Source organism: Crinia signifera, chromosome 6, assembly GCF_055691185.1.
Source record: "Crinia signifera chromosome 6, ASM5569118v1, whole genome shotgun sequence".
NCBI lineage: Eukaryota > Metazoa > Chordata > Amphibia > Anura > Myobatrachidae > Crinia > Crinia signifera.
The window spans coordinates 153,495,934-153,510,743 of record NC_139222.1 but is presented as its reverse complement, the minus strand read 5'-3'; the positions used below and the strand labels follow the sequence as shown (position 1 = coordinate 153,510,743).

The 14,810-nt window shown below is 43.1% G+C and overlaps 1 long non-coding RNA gene across 1 annotated transcript; it reads left to right on the top strand.

The window, feature by feature from the left end:
• The first annotated feature begins 303 nt into the window (after positions 1–303).
• On the top strand, positions 304–10,802 carry LOC146007110 (uncharacterized). The gene is made up of 5 exons (XR_014444239.1): positions 304–470; positions 1,137–1,348; positions 7,720–7,786; positions 8,453–8,664; positions 9,944–10,802. It is a non-coding gene; the product is annotated as an uncharacterized LOC146007110 (long non-coding RNA).
• Positions 10,803–14,810: the final 4,008 nt, after the last annotated feature.

Below are 14,810 nucleotides of genomic sequence, written 5' to 3'. Positions count from 1 at the left end.
CAATAATACTTAAGAATCAGTTCCACCGTTTGACAGCAGAATAAATAAGTATTTAGCACTTCAATTATAATGGATAATCAAAACGTTACGATGGTAAATAACGCAAATAAATACTCTACCAACACCCAAAGGCCTCTGTCTAAATTGTTACCCTAGGTAGTTATTACTTTTATAAATAGGCAAACTAATTTGCTGCTAAAACATTTACTCTATATCAATTACATTAGAACGTTAAACATTTCCCCAGTACCTTTCGTTTCCTATAAGGCCTTTAGTTACCCAAATGGGTTATTATTGCGCAATAATATTTCTGACTGATAATAGTCTGGAGTTAGCTCTTTTTATGACTATAGTCACCTGTAATATAAACGCTTTTAATAACTGTCTATCCTTTCTATTGTAGGATTTCAGGTCCCACGCTGCGATGTTTATTCCTAGATATTTGTAATCCAAAGTGGGAAACGTATCAGGTAAGTCTTCCTAAATAATGTCCTGCCTTGGTATATACCCAATTCGAAGAATAAACTGTCAATAAAGGAATAACCTGCGCTGACACTTTTCTTTATAATAATTCTCCGTGCTCTGCCTTGAACTCTCTGCTGTTTGCAATGCAGAATTAATTTCTGTTCACTGGAGACTGTGCTCTATGAATTGTCCCTGTGATTACTGAATGAGGCTTAAGATTGTACTGGTGCACTGCTGCTAGTAATGCTATCTCCAGATGTAGTTTCCTAAAGTTCTAGTTGGATTGGCAGCTGTGGTCTAAAGCTCCCAGGTTAGAGAGTCTATTGGGTACTATGAGAGCAATAAAAGTCTTTAATGATAAAGTTCTTCTATAATCACTGTCGCCTCAGTAATAGCTGCTGACCCAGAATATACTGGCTGGGAGATTTGCTTCCCCTAATACTGGAGAATAGACTTGTAATTAAGTCCTGAACATAGGTCACTCATAGAGTTAATGCTGGCTTAGCACACAAATATGCGGCTTTGGCTGAGCGGAGCAGCGGGGTGCTACTTGTGAACTGTCACTTAGACTTAGTAAGGTGTCATATGCTGTGCGGGAGGCGGGACTGGGGAGGTGTTGGGCCGCCTGTTTGGGGCTGGGTCACGACTCACCACACCTCCTCTCTTTTCAGTGTCTGCTGCAGATTCCGGACGATCACCGCTTTGGTTGCCGCCCCTCTCCGCCTCCTGGATGACGCTGCGGCCCGCCTGGTCGCCGCCTCCTTGATGACACCTCTGGACTCCGGAGCTCCCCGTCTGAAGCTGGGAAGCGTAACACCGCTGAGGCTCCCTCCAACACTCACTGCTGGATCACCGCAGATTTAGGGGGATCGTCTGAACGCTGGTAAGCAGTCCGGTTCTCCCCAGCACCTCTCTCCACCTTCCTCTCCAGCTGCGTAGCTCTGCTAACTTTCTCACTGCTCCAGCAACTGCCCAACAGCCCTTAACGGCTGTCAGTTTTTTACCAAGGCTCTCGTGGCTCACGGTGCCAGTCCTGTGCACGGGCTGAATAACTTTATCGACATAGGGGTTTTCTGCCAGCAGTTCGTTGCTCCCTGTCTAATGTCTCTCTGGCGGGGAGCACAGTGTAAAACCATTAAAAGAACAGTCTCTTGCCTTCTGTGGAGGCATGCCCATAGACATACATTTAATGTCCCCTATGGGGTTTAATTATCACACAAAACATTAAATATTCTCTATGAGTCTTGCAGTATGACATTAAATGTACATTCATAATATATACATATCTACAACAAGGGTATATATCTACCGCTAAGGTGGCGGCTACCACACACTTCCCCGTAGAACCTTGCATGTCCCCATGCAACAAATTTTAAAAATAAACAGAATCTTTCCTACTTAGAATAAGATTCAAAAGGAAAAAATAAACAATACTGCATTACATTTAACCATGTCAGTAACACATTAAAAACTTTCTCTTTCTACTCTCTATACCTGAGAGGTAAGACGCCTTGTGTACTTCTGTTCGAACGTCTTAAGTCTGAGGTATCCTGGGCCACTTCATCATGTGGAATGACAGAAACATTACTTTCAGGGAATACAGGAATTTCAGTACCAAGGTTAACAACATTTGGATTTTCAGAAACATTCATAAAGCAGTAAGGCATGCCATTGGCTAACCCTGGCCAGAACAGATTTAACATTTCAGGGAATGAGCCACTGCTGTCCGTATCTGCAGGCTCCGAGACGGGAAGCTTAGGAATTGACACTGAATCATGACATTTCTTGAGCTGGTTTCGGTGTATTACTACTGAAGTTTCTTCGCCCAATTTGGAGATTTGATAAATGTCCATTCCAGGGTTTGGGATTTCTTTGATGATGAACAGCTGTTCCTCCCAAAACGAATCCAGTTTGCTCTGTCGTTGATTCTTTTTCTTCCAGACAACATCTCCCACTGCCAAGGGCTCTGCCAGTGCGGTTTCATTATAATACTCAGTCTGTTGTTGATGTAATTTATCTCTTCTTTGGTCAACAAGTTTGTAGGCATCACGGATTCTTTTTTTGATGAGTTTGTACCCATTCCGTTTTTGGATTCTCCACTGAAGACATTTCCTGGGGTACTTCCAACTTTAGATCTGCAGGCAACCTGCCATTTCTCCCGAACAACAGATAGTATGGAGTGAATCCGGTAGCTCCATGCTCCGTGTTATTGTAGACAAAAGAAATCTCAGGTAGCAATTCAGGCCAATCTTGCCTTTCAGACTTGGATAGGGCTCTTAGAATGTTAATTAGAGACTGATTGAGTCTTTCGCAGGCCCCGTTGCACTGGGGATGATAGGCCGTAGTGTGTGTCTTTTTACAGCCATACCATTTGCACAGTTCTTGGAACAAGGTCGATTCGAATGCAGCCCCTTGGTCTGTGAGGATTCTTTCGGGATAACCGTACTGTTTTACAAATGCTCTCCAAATTATTTCAGCAGTGGTTCGGGCCGTAAGATCCTTCACAGGCATGATGACGGCAAATTTGGAGAAGTGATCTATGATCGTGATGGCGTATTGGTAACCTTGGCGACTCGGTTCTAATTTCACATGGTCTATGAGAACCAGCTCCAGGGGATGATGACTAACAATAGGATGTAGTGGAGCTCTTTGGGACGTTGCCGGTTTCTTTTTAAGTATACATCTCGTGCAATTCTTGCACCATTCTTCCATATCTTTCCGCATCTCTACCCAAAAGAAACGTTGCCGCACAGTGGATTCTAACTTCTCAGCTCCATAATGCCCGGAGTCATTGTGATAAGCTTGGAGCACTCTGTCCTTCTGACATCTGGGTATCACTATCTGACGGATTAAAGCATGTGTTTTGGGGTTGATGATCGCACGCACCAGTAGGTTCCCTTGGAAACGGAATTTGCTCCTCTGTTTGTATAATCGGATGAGCTCAGGATCCGCTTCTGGTTCGCATTCATACTTCCACCTTTTCTTAGCGGTTATCAATGTCTTCAATTTGGTCAACAGTGGACTTTCCTCCTGAATCTGTTCCCAATAATCTCTGTTTTCAGGGCTCGAAGTATCGGTTTCAGTTTGAGCGGCTAGCTGTTTCTTCTCCTTAGAAACGGTGGTTTTACCAAGGAAGATGTCTTGGAAAGCTGGCATCTCTATCTCTTCCCACTTGTCCGCATCCTCTTGAATAAACTGCTCTTGAGAGACACGAGAGAGAGCATCGGCGTTGCCATTGCTTTTCCCAGATCGATATCTGATGACAAATTGGAAGTTGGCTAACCGGGAATACCACCGCTGTTCAAGGGCTCCTAACTGAGCCGTTGCTAAGTGAGCTAACGGGTTGTTATCCGTGAATGCGACAAACGGGGTTGCAAGCAAATAATTTCGGAACTTTTCCGTGACTGCCCAAACGAGGGCTAACAGTTCAAGTTTAAAGGCACTGTAATTACTATCATTCCTTTCACTCTTTTTTAGGTTTCGACTAGCAAAGGCAATGATACGCTCCTGATCATGTTGCTTTTGAGACAGCACGGCCCCAAGCCCTTGAAAGCTGGCGTCAGTATATAGATGAAAGGGCTGACTATAATCAGGGTAGGCGAGGATGGGCGTAGTGGTCATTAACTCCTTAAGGGTATCAAAAGCTTCCTGCTGGATCTCAGTCCAATTAATGGGAGTCTGTTTGCTCTGCTGTTGTCTATTGATCCCTCGTAGTAATTCATGTAACGGGGCGGCCACACGGGAAAAGTTCTTTATGAATCTACGATAGTAGCCTATAAACCCCAGAAAGCTGCGAACATCTTTAATGGTCTTTGGCACAGGCCAGTCTCGGATAGCTGAAATCTTATCTGGATCAGGGACGATTCCTTGGGCGCTTACAACATGCCCCAGATATTTGACACTGCTCTGAAGAAGGAAACACTTGGAGGGCTTGACCTTCAAGCCGAATTCCGCCAGTCTTTGAAACACCTCATGTAGATGTTGGAGGTGATCATGGTACGTGCTGGAGTACACTATCACATCATCGAGGTATAGTAAGACGATTTCAAAATTTCGATGCCCCAGGCAGTGCTCCATTAGTCGTTGAAATGTTCCCGGAGCATTACAAAGCCCAAAGGGCATCCTATCAAACTCGTAAAGTCCCATGGGGGTGGTGAAGGCGGTTTTCTCACGATCCCCAGTGGCTACCTGGATCTGCCAGTAGCCACTGGTGAGATCTAGGGTGGAGAAATATGATGCGGACTTTAGGGCGGTCAGGGATTCCTCAATTCTGGGCAAAGGGTAAGCGTCCTTATGAGTAACCTGATTCAGTTTTCTATAGTCGACGCAGAATCTCAAACTTCCGTCTTTCTTTTTCACGATGACAATGGGTGCCGCCCATGGGCTATAGCTTTCATGAATCACCCCACTCGCCTTCATGTCCTCTAACATCTTTTTCACTGGCTGATATAAGGCAGGAGCCAGCGTTCTGTATCTTTCTTTTATGGGTGGTGCGTTCCCAGTTGGAATGAAATGTCTTATGGTCTCAACTTTTCCGAAGTCGGAGGGGTATTTACTGAACGTTTGGGCGTTTTCCTGCACCACTCTCAGAACGCCTTCTATGAGTTCCTCCGGGGTGTTTTCCTCCCCGATGTGTATCTCTTTCCACCAGGGCTTATCTTCTGTACTTTCAGCTGTAGCGGTGGAGGATTGATTGAAGCTCACTACGTCATGGATATCTTGGAAAGCTATCCAGCTCAATTTCGCCAATGTCTGGTGATGTGCTACTCGGATGGGATAGTCATGCGGATTGAGCACTCTGACAGGTATCCTTCCATTGCTTACAGTGACAAGGGTTCGAGCAACGACTAGGTCGAGTCGGGATTGTGTTCTGCTCGGTTCCACCAATGCCTGATAGGATCTTCCCATTGGGCCACACCGGGCTTTGCACCATAGGATAACTTCCGTATTTGGTTTAACCACAAAGGCTCTCTGATCCATGAACTTAACTCTTCCGATTTCTCCAGTTTCTTTCACAAACTGTTCTTGGCTACGCAACACTTTTATCACTTGACATAAGGCTTTTTGGTGACAGGAAGGCACGTGGGGTAATTCTGACTGTAAGGCGTTAATCAGTTCATTGGGGCAACTTTGCAGGATGTTCATCCCGATGATTATTGCAGGGATAGACGAATCTTCAGTATGCGTGATAAGACACCCTTGCCGAGTTAACAGTGTCTGTCCTATTTTTACATTGACCTCACAATATCCTTCACAGGGGATGGCTAGGCCATTACTGGCTAGGAGTCTAAGCCATGTGGGGGGCGGTGGGAGTGTCTCCTTTCTATCCCAGAGCTGGCAAAAAAGTTTATAGTCTATGGTGGTGACTTGTGACCCAGTATCTAGAGTGGCAAGGACTTGGACATCATCGATATATACGGGTATTACAGGGCATCGCCCCGTATATCGAGAGCACCACTCTTCTGGGGACGGACCGATTGAGGGTAATCTCCCCGGGGATCGGTCTCTGTCCCCGGGGCATTCGCGTTTAAAGGTCTCTCCTGACGACACATTCGCTCAATATGACCACCTCGGCCACATCTCCTGCAGATGGGACGACCTTGGGCGTCGAATTGATCCGTTGGCCTTCGGCCTCTTCCTTGACTAGGGCCCCACCACCCGCCTCGTGAAGAACGGTCTCTAGTATGCCAATCAGAATTTGGTCTTTCGTTGGGTCGACTGTTTGCTAACCTCTGAATCTCTTTCTTCATGTCAGCCATTCCTGTAACTAGATCCTCTATCTGTCCTTTTAGGATGTAGTTTAGATCTCCAGCAGCCGACTGTGCATTCTGAGCATTCACTTGTTGTGTCTTAACCTCCTTTGCTGCCCCCAAAAGTTCATCTGGACTTGAAAATGAATGTTCCTGATATCCTGGTAGTTCCGGGAATCCAGCTCCAGTGTTACGCTTAACCCCAATTAGTTTAATGGCCGCATCTTTGAAATCTAGGAATGAGGCTTCGTCTTTTTGCAGACGCAAGAGTTTCAATTGGGTCCGGACACTGTCTTGGTGTACTCCTTCAATTAATCTGTTGATAAGAGCCTCATTTTCGTCTGGAATCTGGGCATCTTCTGCATCGAATTCTTGTATATCCTTCAGCATTTCCTGAAGACTCAGGGCGAAATCTCTCAAAGTCTCATCCAACCTTTGCTTTCTTGCATAAAACCGTGATTTTAACTCTGATAGAGTGGCAATATGGAAGGTTGTTGCTAGTCTCTGAAAAATCTGATCTGCCGTCTGCTTTTCTCTTGCTGGCCAGGACCAAACTTCCCTTAGCGCTGGTCCTTTCAGCTGCCCTATAACTATTTCCACTTGTTGCTGTGGACTTAATGGATGAAGTATAAATATAGAATTCAGTTTCTTTTTAAATGCTTTCAATGAAACGCCATCCTTTCCTGTTTCTTCGCCAGAATAGCATGGAATCCATGGCGCTCCAAAATGATATGGCAAGGTAATTGGGTTAGGGGTGGCCATGGCTGGTTGCGGGGTTTCTTCAGCTGAATCTCCGCTGGACATTTTGCTGTTTTTCTTGTACGAATCCTGTTCGTGCGACGCCAAATTTGTAGTCCTCACTGGTAAGTATCTTCTACTTTACAGATAAGTATCGCTTTTCATTTACAGGATATCCAGATATACACTTATGGACAGTTCATTACAATAAAACACAAATAAAACAATAAGGTAGTTTTATAACACTGGAACTCTGCTTTTGATGAAAGCCTGCTTGAAATCAAGGTTATTATTGGGCATGAGATATCAACATGCAAATACAAACATTCACTCACATAACATTTGTGAGAAGTTACTGTCTAACAATAATACTTAAGAATCAGTTCCACCGTTTGACAGCAGAATAAATAAGTATTTAGCACTTCAATTATAATGGATAATCAAAACGTTACGATGGTAAATAACGCAAATAAATACTCTACCAACACCCAAAGGCCTCTGTCTAAATTGTTACCCTAGGTAGTTATTACTTTTATAAATAGGCAAACTAATTTGCTGCTAAAACATTTACTCTATATCAATTACATTAGAACGTTAAACATTTCCCCAGTACCTTTCGTTTCCTATAAGGCCTTTAGTTACCCAAATGGGTTATTATTGCGCAATAATATTTCTGACTGATAATAGTCTGGAGTTAGCTCTTTTTATGACTATAGTCACCTGTAATATAAACGCTTTTAATAACTGTCTATCCTTTCTATTGTAGGATTTCAGGTCCCACGCTGCGATGTTTATTCCTAGATATTTGTAATCCAAAGTGGGAAACGTATCAGGTAAGTCTTCCTAAATAATGTCCTGCCTTGGTATATACCCAATTCGAAGAATAAACTGTCAATAAAGGAATAACCTGCGCTGACACTTTTCTTTATAATAATTCTCCGTGCTCTGCCTTGAACTCTCTGCTGTTTGCAATGCAGAATTAATTTCTGTTCACTGGAGACTGTGCTCTATGAATTGTCCCTGTGATTACTGAATGAGGCTTAAGATTGTACTGGTGCACTGCTGCTAGTAATGCTATCTCCAGATGTAGTTTCCTAAAGTTCTAGTTGGATTGGCAGCTGTGGTCTAAAGCTCCCAGGTTAGAGAGTCTATTGGGTACTATGAGAGCAATAAAAGTCTTTAATGATAAAGTTCTTCTATAATCACTGTCGCCTCAGTAATAGCTGCTGACCCAGAATATACTGGCTGGGAGATTTGCTTCCCCTAATACTGGAGAATAGACTTGTAATTAAGTCCTGAACATAGGTCACTCATAGAGTTAATGCTGGCTTAGCACACAAATATGCGGCTTTGGCTGAGCGGAGCAGCGGGGTGCTACTTGTGAACTGTCACTTAGACTTAGTAAGGTGTCATATGCTGTGCGGGAGGCGGGACTGGGGAGGTGTTGGGCCGCCTGTTTGGGGCTGGGTCACGACTCACCACACCTCCTCTCTTTTCAGTGTCTGCTGCAGATTCCGGACGATCACCGCTTTGGTTGCCGCCCCTCTCCGCCTCCTGGATGACGCTGCGGCCCGCCTGGTCGCCGCCTCCTTGATGACACCTCTGGACTCCGGAGCTCCCCGTCTGAAGCTGGGAAGCGTAACACCGCTGAGGCTCCCTCCAACACTCACTGCTGGATCACCGCAGATTTAGGGGGATCGTCTGAACGCTGGTAAGCAGTCCGGTTCTCCCCAGCACCTCTCTCCACCTTCCTCTCCAGCTGCGTAGCTCTGCTAACTTTCTCACTGCTCCAGCAACTGCCCAACAGCCCTTAACGGCTGTCAGTTTTTTACCAAGGCTCTCGTGGCTCACGGTGCCAGTCCTGTGCACGGGCTGAATAACTTTATCGACATAGGGGTTTTCTGCCAGCAGTTCGTTGCTCCCTGTCTAATGTCTCTCTGGCGGGGAGCACAGTGTAAAACCATTAAAAGAACAGTCTCTTGCCTTCTGTGGAGGCATGCCCATAGACATACATTTAATGTCCCCTATGGGGTTTAATTATCACACAAAACATTAAATATTCTCTATGAGTCTTGCAGTATGACATTAAATGTACATTCATAATATATACATATCTACAACAAGGGTATATATCTACCGCTAAGGTGGCGGCTACCACATTAGCATATTGAAAACAGTACTATTATACATCTGACGGAATTTAATTAAAATCTTCTACTTGTCAGGTGTATTTTAAGTATGAATTTTTGCTCTATTTAAAAAGATTCAAGCACTAAATGGATCTGTTTGGAAGCAATAAAATAATGTTCTCTGTGGTTTCTATGTAATGAAGCACAGACACTTGTCATCTTATTCATACCAGGGTATTTAAAGATGCACATAGGACAACAGACCTTCTAAACACTGTACAGCAGTGGTTCCCAAACTGTGTGCCTAGGCTCCCTGGGGTGCCTCAGGACACTTGCAGGGGTGCCTTGAGTTGGTGGACCAGGATCAATTCATATTATTTATGGTCAATGTACCAGGCAAAACAAGTGCTTGTGGCTGCCAGTCATAATATGTCATGCCTTCAGCATAAATTTCTGTTGTGTTCTATTGATTCTGTTTTGCATAATCCACTCCTTCCTGTAGTCAGCACAGAGCTACTGTATGCTAGGTAGTTTGTCCCCCTTAGCTTTCTGTAGCTAGCTAGCAATGCATTCTGGGACAAAGATGATCATCAGGGGCCATATTAAGTTTCACATGTATGCAGACAGACACAGCTCACATGGTCCAGCCCGATACAGCATTCGATGGTGAGTTTATCACTCAAAACTATGTCACCCCTAACTCATTTAGGTAGTTATGTATGTTAGCAATACCAGTTACACTCTAGCATATACCTTTTACCCATAATGTCAGGTTGTATGCACAATGTTATGTGTACTGCATGTTTACCTTGCATTTTTCTATGTGCAGATTGTAATTGCATGTTTATGTTTTATTTACAGTTTTACCCAATTCACTTGTATATACACCATCTAATCAATCATCGCATATATATATACATGATCCCTTTACTGAATTATAAATACCGTTCTTCAGACATCGTATCAACATCGATTATTGAAAAGTAAAGGAGGGTTATGCTGTAGGTTTCGAATTTGCCAAAGCTGCTTAGTGAGAGACTGAACATAATATATGTGGACAAACAGAAGCAAATCTGTCCCTCAGCAGATAACTGTGACATATAAACACAATGCACTTAATTTAATATTTTTTTTCTGAATTTCTCGATAAGAAGCATTTGACCTAGGGGTGCCTTGAAAATATTTTGATGCTCAAGGGTGCCGTGATTCGAAAAAGTTTGGGAACCACTGCTGTACAGGTTGAGTATGCCTTATTCAAAATGTGCAGGATGAGAAGAATTTTGGATAGTGGATTATCCGTATATTGGAATATTTTTATATTTGAATGAAGTACAGTATATCGAGGTATCTTGCATTTATGTTGTATAAACACATCAAACACATGAAATACACACATACAGTATATATTTTATTTGTACATAAAACAATGTTTCAACACATAAAACAAAGTCTTATAAATCCAACACTTTGGTGTTTATTTACCAAGATGGGAGTTCTATTAATGATGGGATGTTGCTTTGGGCAGCCAATCAGATTTTACTTCTTATTTATTTAGCACCTTCTAGGAGACAATAGATAGAATCTGACTGGTTGCCCATCTTCAATCGAACTCGCATCTTCATAAACCACTTTGAATCATGGAGAACTTGTGTACAGGCCTTTATGCACTGCCTGAATGTCTACAAGAAAAACTTGCCCAGTAAAGTTTATACAATTTACCTTCAATCACTCTTTGTCTTTTGTCTTCCAACTTTTAATAATTCTATTGGCTGAGGAATAAGCTGCTATCATTTGCAAACCTTGGTTCTTAATAAATAATCGATACATTAGTGTTTTATAATTATGTGGGTAGAGATTGAAAGTATTGGTTCAGTATTGTTATGTATATTTTTATAAAGCAGATGAGTTGGAACATACATTATAAGGACAAAAATTTTCAGATGGCTGACCATTACACCAACAGTGACTGTAATGACATTATATTCAACTAAATATACTTTAATATGGGGTTTTAACCCTTTTTTAGCTAGAATAGCTTCCACTCTTCTTGGAAGACTTTACACAGTAGTTTGAGGTTTTTCTGTGTGAATTTGTACCCATTCATACTATAGAGCATTTATGAGGTCCGGCACTGATGTTGGACAAGAAGGTCTGGCTCTCATCTCCATTTTAATTCATTCCAGAGGTGAGGATTAAGGTCAGGGCTCTGTGCAGGCCAGTCAAATTTTTCCACACAAAACTCCTTAAGGCATAGTCCATGCTTTGTGCACTGGAGCACAGTCATGTTGGAATAGAAAAGGGCTCCAACTGTTGCCACAAAGTTGGAAGCATAGCATTGTTCAAAATGTTTTGGTATGCTGAAGCATTAAGATAGCCTTTCATTGGAAATAAGAGGCCTAGCCTGAACCATATAAAAATACCATTGTTCACAGTTGGTATAATGCAGTCCGACAGGTAACATTCTTTAAGCATCCCCCAAAACCCAGACTTCCCTATCTGACTGTCATACAGAGAAGTGTGATTTGTCACTCCACAGAACATGTTTCCACTGCTCCAGTCTAGTCCTTTACACCACATGACATTGGACCTGGTGATGTGGGTCTTGCATGCAGCTGCTTGGCCATGGAAACCCATTCCATTAAGCTTCTGCTGCACAGTCTTTGTGCTTGTCTTAATGCTGAATTTTGGAGCTATGAAGTCAGCATTGTGTTGGTGTCTTTAACGCGCTATGGGGGCTATTCAATCCTGGCCGAAATTTTGGGCAGATGAAAAAAACATCAGTTTTTGCCTGTTTTTTTGTGGCAAATTTGATTCGCCTATTCAATCCCAGTGCTGAAAAATCCAGCATTGTCTAAACCGCAAATTCACGTGGTTTTGGCGGCCCTTGTCGTGACAGATCTATGTCACAGGCTATCTAGTATATATATATATATATATATATATGCATATATATTTATGGTACTTGTTTCCTAGCACGGCCACAATCTTCTTGGTCGTGTGCCTTAACTTTAAGGCCCACGATGCCCACGATGGACCCGATTTTCTTTCAAATCAGGTCCATTTTACCGGCAAATGGAAAATCGGGTCCATCGCGTCGGTCGTGTGCCTTTAATAAGGCACCCGACGCGACCGACACGATGGACCCGATTCTCCATAGGCTTCAATGTTAAAAATATTTTAACATTGAAGCCTATGGAGAAATCGCGTCCATCGGGTCCATCGCGTCGGTCGCGTCGTGTGCCTTAACATGGCACACGACGCGACCGACGCGATGGACCCGATTTCTCCATAGGCTTCAATGTTAAAATATTTTTAACATTGAAATCGCGTCGGTCGTGTCGGTCTTGTGCCATTATAATGGCACAAGATAAGATGGACTTGATTAAGTCCATCTTCACATAGTAATCAATGGGAAAGGGGCCAATATGGGCCATTTCGCATTGTATATGGCCCCGTCATGCCCCCACATTGTAAACGCCACCCCACTATTGACGAGGTGCGCGTCCTCCGACCTTTTCATACCCCTACTATCCACGTCGGCGTGGAGTTGAGAATAGAATAGTGTGGCGAGCGCAGCGAGCCACCGAGCCCGAAGCGTGGCGAGCGCAGCGAGCCCCGCGAGGGGACGTGGATACCTTCACAGGTATCCGCGTCCCCTCGCGGGCTTCACAGGTATCCGCGTCCCCTCGCGGGGCTCGCCACGATTCGGGCTCGGTGGCTCGCTGCGCTCGCCACACTATTCTATTCTCAACTCCACGCCGACGTGGATAGTAGGGGTATGAAAAGGTCGGAGGACGCGCACTGCCGCCCCTCGCGGGCTCGCTGCGCTCGCCACGCTTCGGGTTAGCGTCAATCGTGGGGTGGCGTTACCAATGAGGGGCCATTTCAACCATCAGGGGTGCTGAAATTGGGGTCTGGGGGCTATTTTACATTGAATCCTATGTAAAATCGGGTCCCAGGGACCATTTTACATTGGATCCAATGTAAAAATCGGATCGCATCGGTCGCATCGCATGCGACCAAATCGCATGCGATGCGACCGACGCGATTTTTCCGACACGACCATCCCGATGCTAATCGGTGTGGCCGTGCTAGGAAACAAGTACCATATTTATTACTGGCGTATGGTTAACCTTTCCCAAATATGGCTGCCGTATTAGAGTATAGCTACAGTTTAAAGGCTCTTTTTGAAAGATATCCAAACTGAGCTGCATGGACAGTTGACTAACAATCCCGAAGAACTGGCGGGTATGCACATCATCATTCGTCATTCGTCTGTCGTCAATATCTTTCGTCAACATCCTTCGTCCAGGACACTGGGTTCAATGGAAATGTCTTTCAACAAAATTGGCCAAAAAAAATTGTACAGTGTGTATGCACCTTTAGTTTACATTAAATAATACTGTATATTAAGTTTAAGGAAATTTATACCAAACAAGGTACTGAAACATGCAGATGATCAGCTGTCACCAAGTAACATCACTCACATTCTCAATTGGTAAAATGTTAACCCTCCATTGTATACTGTTGCAAATTTGCTACATACCCAAACATCTCACTATAAAACACTTAAATCTCAGACAGTCAACCGTTTCATGTTGTGGACTATTTGCTACAAAGTGTTTGTTTTTTTTTTAAATAAATCTTTTATTGTTTGCCTGTGGGTTTTTTTTTTTTCATTATTTTTCCTTGTCAGTACAATACACAAGAAAAAAAAATCATGCAAAGAAGGGTTAAGCAAGTTTTAGTTTAAACTTTTTGCTGTCCAAATTTTTTTTGCAATTCAAACAGTCTGGTTTAAATGTTTAAATTAATTGTAATTTAGAATTTTTTAAATAAAAAAATAGTCTACATTGAATGTTGAACGATGTTAATATTCTTATTTTAAAGTGGCTCACCAATGGATCTGCTACTGGCGCTAAGGTTTAACCTGGCTAGACGTTGGACCTGAAAGGGTTAAACCTCTGGGTTCAAACAGCAAAATTATATATGTCGATTTCACACAAATATTACTAAAACATTTAGGGCCAGATGTACAGTACTGTATCAAGCTTCAAAAAGTGATAAAATGGAAAGTGATTTAACAATCAGCTCCTATGTGGCATTTTTCAAACTCTTGTGACTTGTGACATGACAGGTAGGAGCTGATTGGCTAGTTGTTAAATCACTCTCCGTTTTATTACTTGTGAAGCTTGATACATCTGGCCCATAAAGACAGTTTCTAATGTCATGAATAACTGTATTCTTGTCATGAGGTTAGAACCCTTGGTTGGTACGGGTAGTGCCCTTTAAGCGTCCTGTACTAGTCTACACTGTGGGTCCTTAGAGACACCAGCTTTGTCCTTCCTGTGTCTTTCTAAAAGAGCACTTAGCAAAAGGAAAACTTCTGATCTGATCATCATCACACCTCACCTTGACATGCACTAAAAGGACCATTCCAGTGTATGCTAATTAATAGAAGTTCTCCCATGACCTTCAGAGACATATAAAAACTTCAGAGAAAACCTGCTTGTTATAATCACTTGCCAACTGCACAATGACTTAAAACAGCACAGTAGTGGCTTGTTAACTCTGTGCTATATTTTTAAAATGGCTGGCAATCCAGAGGAAGTGCCATAAAACAAGTTTAACGACTATTTCTTTCCCTTCACAGTGACATTACAAATGCTGAGCATACACTATACTAGTGGTTCTCAAACTTTTAGGTATAACAATGCCCTAGTGCAGT